Consider the following 7,500-nt stretch of genomic DNA (forward strand, 5'->3'; position numbering starts at 1 on the left):
AAGGGAGGAGAGGGGAAGGGAAGGGAGAGAAGGGAGATAGAAGGGAAGGGAGGAGAGGGAAGGGGGAGAGGGGAAGGGTGGTAGGGAAGGGCGGGGAAGAGAGGAGAAGGGAAGGGAGGAGAGGGGAAGGGAGATAGAAGGGAAGGGAGGAGAGGGGAAGGGAAGGGAGAGAAGGGAGATAGAAGGGAAGGGAGGAGAGGGAAGGGGGAGAGGGGAAGGGCAGTAGGGAAGGGCGGGGAAGAGAGGAGAGGGGAAGGGAGGAGAGGGGAAGGGAGATAGAAGGGAAGGGAGGAGAGGGAAGGGGGAGAGGGGAAGGGTGGTAGGGAAGGGCGGGGAAGAGAGGAGAGGGGAAGGGAGGAGAGGGGAAGGGAGATAGAAGGGAAGGGAGTAGAGGGAAGGGGGAGAGGGGAAGGGTGGTAGGGAAGGGCGGGGAAGGGAGGAGAGGGGAAGGGAAGGGAGAGAAGGGAGATAGAAGGGAAGGGAGGAGAGGGAAGGGGGAGAGGGGAAGGGTGGTAGGGAAGGGCGGGGAAGAGAGGAGAAGGGAAGGGAGGAGAGGGGAAGGGAGATAGAAGGGAAGGGAGGAGAGGGGAAGGGAAGGGAGAGAAGGGAGATACAAGGGAAGGGAGGAGAGGGAAGGGGGAGAGGGGAAGGGCAGTAGGGAAGGGCGGGGAAGAGAGGAGAAGGGAAGGGAGGAGAGGGGAAGGGAGATAGAAGGGAAGGGAGGAGAGGGGAAGGGAAGGGAGAGAAGGGAGATAGAAGGGAAGGGAGGAGAGGGAAGGGGGAGAGGGGAAGGGTGGTAGGGAAGGGCGGGGAAGAGAGGAGAAGGGAAGGGAGGAGAGGGGAAGGGAGATAGAAGGGAAGGGAGGAGAGGGGAAGGGAAGGGAGAGAAGGGAGATACAAGGGAAGGGAGGAGAGGGAAGGGGGAGAGGGGGAAGGGCAGTAGGGAAGGGCGGGGAAGAGAGGAGAAGGGAAGGGAGGAGAGGGGAAGGGAGATAGAAGGGAAGGGAGGAGAGGGGAAGGGAAGGGAGAGAAGGGAGATACAAGGGAAGGGAGGAGAGGGAAGGGGGAGAGGGGAAGGGCAGTAGGGAAGGGCGGGGAAGAGAGGAGAAGGGAAGGGAGGAGAGGGCAGGACAGGGAGAAATGAGAAGGGAGAGGGGGAGAGGAAGGGACTCAGTATTTGAAAGAAGGGAAATGCTGGGCCAGACGTTACAGTGCAAGTCTTCTTCTCAGCCTAACCAGACAGGAAAACACAACCACACCCTCTCACTTTATTGTGAGTCCACATGAACAAAACCTCGCAAGCCCGAATGTGCCAACCTCCCACCATCTGTTTCACAGCCTCGGGGCGGGGTGGGGGTGGGAGGGCTCAAGAGCCTCTTCCAGCCGGACTCCCCCCCCCGTTCTACAGCCGAGGGCTCAGCCGCCCCTTTTCTCCCCATTCCCTTGGCCCCACACTCCCCATCCCGTCCCCGGAGGTTGCTGATGTTGCATCCTTACCCCACAAGAGGCCGGCGACCCAGGCTCACAGCCTGGACCGAGTCACCAACAGCTGCCTGCCATGGCAACTCAGAAGGAGCAAGACCGCAATCCTCACAGGCAGCACAATCACACACAAACACACACAAACACAAACACACACACACACACACACACACAAGACTAGAAGCTAAGCAGCTGTGAGTACTTCTGGGCAGCCTCACACAGGGTCTCCCTCTTCCGTGGCTCCCCCGCTTCTTCCATTGATAAATCATACTATCCTATTCGTGGGACATGCAGGAGGGTCAATTTGGGGCGAGCGTTTAATGCTCATCCTCCAGGTTTTAGCCTTGCACGCCCCATTCACACATGCGCCAGGGCCACACGGGTTTTTAAAGCACAACCAAATAGGTTGCAACCTGCAGAACTAGTTTTTGCTCGTATTTTTTTGGTTTAAATATTGATGGGCTGTTTCCTCCGCTAGCTTTCGGTGCAACCGTCGGGCAGAAACCGTTCGGAAACGATGAGATGGAAAATGAGCACAAGACCTCATACTTTTGCCCCATTTTATGACCTTTCTTGCCACAGTCGTTAAATGAATCCGGCTTTTCCATTGAGCCTGCTTGCCGGAAGGTCGCAAAAGGGGATCCCATGACCACTGCAACCGTCATAAATGTGAGACGGTTGTCAAGCGTCCGAATTTTAATCACGCGAGATGCTACAATGGTCATAACTGTGAAAAGTCCTTTTTTTTCCAATGCGGCTGTCACTCTGAATGGTCACTAAACGAATGGTCATAACTCGAGGACTGCCCGTCCTTTGCTGAGATCTGGGTTGTGGTTTTGGCTGGTGGAAGTCACCGCAGGGGGGAAGCGCAGATGTGCCTGGCTCTCCTTCCCTCCCCTTGCCTGGCGCTTCCTCCACCCCAGAGACATGTTGGGACTGGTGATAAGGGGAAGAGAAATGGGGGGGGGGAGGAAAGGAGGGAGGGATGGAGCGATGACATCATCCACCAGAGGTGCTGAAATCAAAGGAATCCCTTCCCTTTTCCCACGGGGACCTGATTAGCAGAGCCGGTGCTGAAACCTGTTTGAGCCCCACCCAGACTCTGCACCCAGCAGCATCGGAGCACGGCGGAAGCACCGCGGCCTGGGCTGCCCCCCCCTCCATAACCCAGTGATGGCGAACCTTTTCGGCACCGAGGACCCAAACTGGAACATGTGCTGGGGGGGGCAGAAACCCAAAGACTAGCTGGCTGGTGCACAAAGGCTTGGTTTTTGGCTGTTTTTTTTGGGGGGGGGGTCATTTTCAAGCCGTTTTTCAGCTGTTAGGCGGGCCTGAAAAGGCCCCCCAAAACAGCCTTGGAAATGGCAGTTTTTCAGGCCATGAAGATGCAGCTGGCGTGCCATAAGTTTGCCATCACGGCCCTAATCCTACAACCCCAGTCCCCAGCCCCAGTCCCAATCCTAACCCAAACCCCAAACGCCCCACCCCAATCCTAACCCCCACCCCAATCCTAACTCCTAATCCTAAACCAATCCCCAACCCCCAAACCCACAACACAACCCCCTAGGCATAGCCCCAACCCCAACCCCAACTCCAATCCTCACCCAACCCCATCCCCAATCCTAACTCCTAATCCCAACCTAATGCCCCAACCCTCAGCCCCAGCCCCAGCCCCAGCCCCAGCCCCAACCCCAACCCCAACCCCAACTCTAACTCTAACTCTAACTAACTCTAACTCTAATTAACTCTAACTCTAACCCTAACCAAAAACTTCTCAAACCCAAACTCTAACCCCAGGCCTAACCCCCAACCCTACCCCACAGCCTCACATGTGCATTGATGCATGCAGCAGAGCTGCCTCGTTGTTCAATGTGATGGGGAAACCTTTGAGTATTTCTTTAAAAGAAAGGAAACAGTGGGAGGCTCTGAAGAAGGGCTTCATATGCACAGGTCACAAGGCATTAACGGCTCACAGGGACCGGGGGTTGGACTAGAAGGCCTCCAGGGTCCCTTCCAGGTCTCGGTTACTTGGAGCGCATGGACGTCAGCGCATCCTAGGCCTTTACAAATGGGACATGCTTCCCAGGGGATGGGGGACTAGAAGCTTGGATCCTTGCATTATAACTGAGTCCTTGACTTACGACCACAAATTTAGAGCAGAATTTGCATTGCTAAGCAAGGCAATTTCTTAAATGAGCCACTCATTTTTTTTGGCCATTTTTCAGGACATTTTCTGGCACTCCAGCATCCACGAAGACCAGTTGACAACAGGGCCCATGCCCACAGAGAGGGCTCTGCATGCCACCTCAGGCACATTTGCTATGGATTCGCCATCAGTGTTCTACACAATTGAATTGAATATCCCTGATACTGCATTAATATTTTACTATGGCTGTGAAAGTTGGACCACAAGGAAGGCTGAGGGCCAAAGAATGGAGGCCTTTGAACTCTGGTGTTGGAGAAGACTCCTGCATTGAGTCCCTTGGACTGCAGGGCCACCCAAACGGTCAGTCCTAGAGGAGATCAACCCTGACTGCTCTTTAGAAGGGCAGATCCTGAGGAGGAAACTCAAAGACTTTGGCTACCTAATGAGAAGGAAGGACTCCCTGGAGAAGAGCCTCATGCTGGGAACAATGGAGGGCAAAAGAAGAAGGGGACGGCAGAGAAGGAGGGGGCTGGATGGAGTCATCAAAGCAGTTGGCGTGAGCTTAAATAGACTCCAGAGGATGATAGAGGACATGAAGGCCTGGAGGAACGTGGTCCATGGGGTTGCGATGGGTTGGACATGACTTTGCAACTCACAACAAAAATCTATCTATCTATCTATCTATCTATCTATCTATCTATCTATCTATCTATCTATCTATCTATCTATCATCTACCTACCCACCTACCTACCTACCTATCTAATCTAATCTAATCTAATCTATCTACCTACCTACCTACTTACCTACCTACTTACCTACCTATCTCAAGTACTTTGGCCACCTAATGAGAAGGAAGAAGGACTCCCTGGAGAAGAGCCTCATGCTGAGAACGATGGAGGGCAAAAGAAGAAGAAGGGGACGGCAGAGAAGGAGGGGGCTGGATGGAGTCATCGAAGTAGCTGGTGTGAGCTTCAATGGGCTCCAGGGGATGGGAGAGGACAGGAAGGCCTGGAGGAATGTCGTCCATGGGGTTGCGATGGGTCGGACACGATTTTGCAACTAACAACAACTGCCCTGGGATAGAAGCTGTTTTTCAGCCTATTTGCCCTTGTTGTTTATTGCCCTGTACCGGCTGCCAGATGGTAATAGTTTAAAAAGAAAAGGGTGCCCAGGATGAGATGGGTCTTTAAGAACATTTTGAACTTTCTTAAGGCAGTGGGAGCGCTAAAGCTCTTCCAAAGAGGACAGAGGGCAACCCATGGAGATCCTCTGGGCCATGACCTTAACTCCAGTGATTCCCTTAACAATGGTGGCAAGGAAGGTCGCAAAACAGGGCAACCCCCATTTCACTTAACAACAGAAATGTTGGCCTCCGTTATGATCGTACATCGAGGACTACCTGCCTTTGTTCCTGGGAATCTACCTGGTTAGCGTGGAGAGGCGCAAATGATTGCTTTGTATCATTTATTTATTTAATGGGAGGCTGTCAAACTGCAGACATATCATTCAAAGAGAGGGAAGGTTGAAACGGGGGGGTGGGTCTGTCCGGGGGAAACATACCACAGGACAATCCTGCCCAGAGGGGCTCGACGCCCACCCCAGCCCCGGGCCTGGGAAGACCGCCAGGTTTTCCCCTTCAAAGGCTTTCCTAATGTCGGCAACATGAGAGACATGTGGGTCTCGGGGTGGAGTTGGGGTTCTCCAAAGGGCAGATCCCCTGATAGAGAAGATGGTGCATTTCCTAAGTCCCAACAGCGTTGGAGCGAAGAATGAGAGAAGAATAAAAGTTGGAAGGGACTTTGGAGGTCTTCTAGTCCAACCCCCTGCTCAAGCAGGAGGCCTTGTACCTGGGATGGCAAACCGAGGGCACAGGTGGCATGCAGAGCCCTCTCTGCGGGCACGCCAGCCATCGCCCTAGGCAGCTCCACCGTGCATGCACGCATGCCTCCCGCCAGCCAGCCAGTCTTCACGTCTTTGCTGTGCATGTGCGGGGGGAGAGGGGCGCACACATTTTGGGGGTTTGCTGCATGCTTGCCCACTTCATCCCATTTGGGGCCTGGAAAGCCTCCCGCACCAGCATGGAAGCCAAAAAGGGAGGGAGGGTGAGACACATGGGCAGGGGATGCACAGGCATGCCTTGAGGGGTGGGAAGGCATGAGGAGGGGCTTGCATTGTATTTTGGGGGGTTGCACATGCTTTGGGCACTCAGGACCCAAAAGGTTAGATATCACTGCCTTGATATCTTGAATAAGAAGCAAAACATCTTTAAAGCCTTAGTAAGGCCACACCTAGAGTACCGATCTAGTTTTGGTCACCACATTGTAAAAAAGATGCTGAGACTCTAGAAAGAGTGCAGAGAAGAGCAACCAGATTGATGAGGGGACTGGAGGCTCAAACATACGATGGACGGTTGCAGGAACTGGGCCTGGCTAGTCGAGGGAAGAGAAGGACCAGGGGAGGCAGGAGAGCATCTTCCAATATTTGAGGGGCTGCCACAGAGAGGAGGAAGGGGGTCAGGTTGTTTTCCATGAAGGCCAGAGGAGGAAGAATGGATGGAAACTGACCAAGGAGAGATTCAACCTTGAAATAAGGAGGAATTTCCTGACAGGGAGAACAATCAACCCATGGAAGAGAAGTTGCCTTCGGAAGTTGAGGGAGCTTCATCCCTGGAGGCTTTCAAGAAGAGACTGGGCTGCCCTCTGTCGGAAATGGTGGCGGGTCTCTTGCTTGGGTGGGGCTGGACTAGATGACCTACAAGACTCCTTCCAACGCTGTTATTCTGTATCTGTAAAAACTTCCCGTGATGGAACATCTACAACTTCTGTTCCACTGGTTGATTGATCTCACTCTTAGGAAGTTTCTCTTTAATTCCTTAGGAAGATTCTCTTTTAATTCTCTTTAATTCCAGATAATTAAAGATTCTCTTTAATCGCTTCTCTCCTTGATCAGTTTCCATCTGTTGCTTCTTGTTCTGCCTTTGGGGGCTTTGGAGATTAGGTGGACCCTCTCCTCTTCTTTGGGGCAGCCTCTCAAATATTGGAACGCTACTATCCTGTCTCCCCTAGTCCTACTTTTCATTAAACTAGACATTCCTAGTTCCTGCAACAATTCTTCATATGTTTTATCCTCCAGTCCCCTAATCCTCTTTGTTGCTCTTCTCTGCACTCTTTCTAGAGTCTCCACATCTTTTCTACATCGTGGCGACCAAAAATGAATGCCGTATTCCAAGTGTGGCCAGCACTGTCCGAAGACGTCACCGTGGCTGGCATGACTCAACGCCGAAGGCGCACAAAACGCTGTTCCCTTCCCACCAAAGGTGGTCCCTATTTTTCTACTTGCATTATTTAACATGCTTTCGGACTGCTAGGTTGGCAGAAGCTGGGACAAGGAATGGGAGCTCACTCTGTTATGCGGCACTGGGGATTCGAACTGCCAAACTGCCGACCTTTCTGGTTGACAAGCTCAGCGTCTTAGCCACTGAGCCACCACGTCCCTGGGCACTAGACTGGACATACCTAATTCCTGCAACTATTCCTCATAGAGCCTCCGGTCCCCTTATAGAATACAGAATAACTGAGCTGGAAGGGATCTTGGAGGTCTTCTAGTCCAACCCCCTGCTCAACCATCCTGGAGAAATTCCTTTCAATCTCTTCTTAAAAAACCTCCAGTGATGGATCTCCCAGAACTTCTGGGGGCATCTTCTGTTCCAATGGTTAATTGTCCTCACTGTTGGGAAGTTTCTCCTTAATTCCCAGTTGCTTCTCTCCTTGATTAGTTTCCACCCATTGCTTCTTGTCCTGCCCTCGGGTGCCTTGGAGAATAGCTTGACTCCCTCTTCTTTGGGGCAGCCCCTGACATATTGGAAGGCTGC

General features: G+C 52.8%; 1 protein-coding gene across 1 annotated transcript in view; it reads right to left on the reverse strand.

Annotated features, from left to right (window-relative positions):
* Positions 1-7,500, reverse strand: part of NECTIN4 (nectin cell adhesion molecule 4) — a gene marked incomplete in the record, with an annotated part of 115,741 nt that overhangs the window by 11,418 nt on the left and 96,823 nt on the right.

Source organism: Thamnophis sirtalis, unplaced genomic scaffold, assembly GCF_051295495.1.
Source record: "Thamnophis sirtalis isolate CommonGarterSnake01/CBP01778 unplaced genomic scaffold, rThaSir2_p1.2 scaffold_19, whole genome shotgun sequence".
In the NCBI taxonomy this organism is placed as follows: Eukaryota; Metazoa; Chordata; class Lepidosauria; order Squamata; family Natricidae; genus Thamnophis; species Thamnophis sirtalis.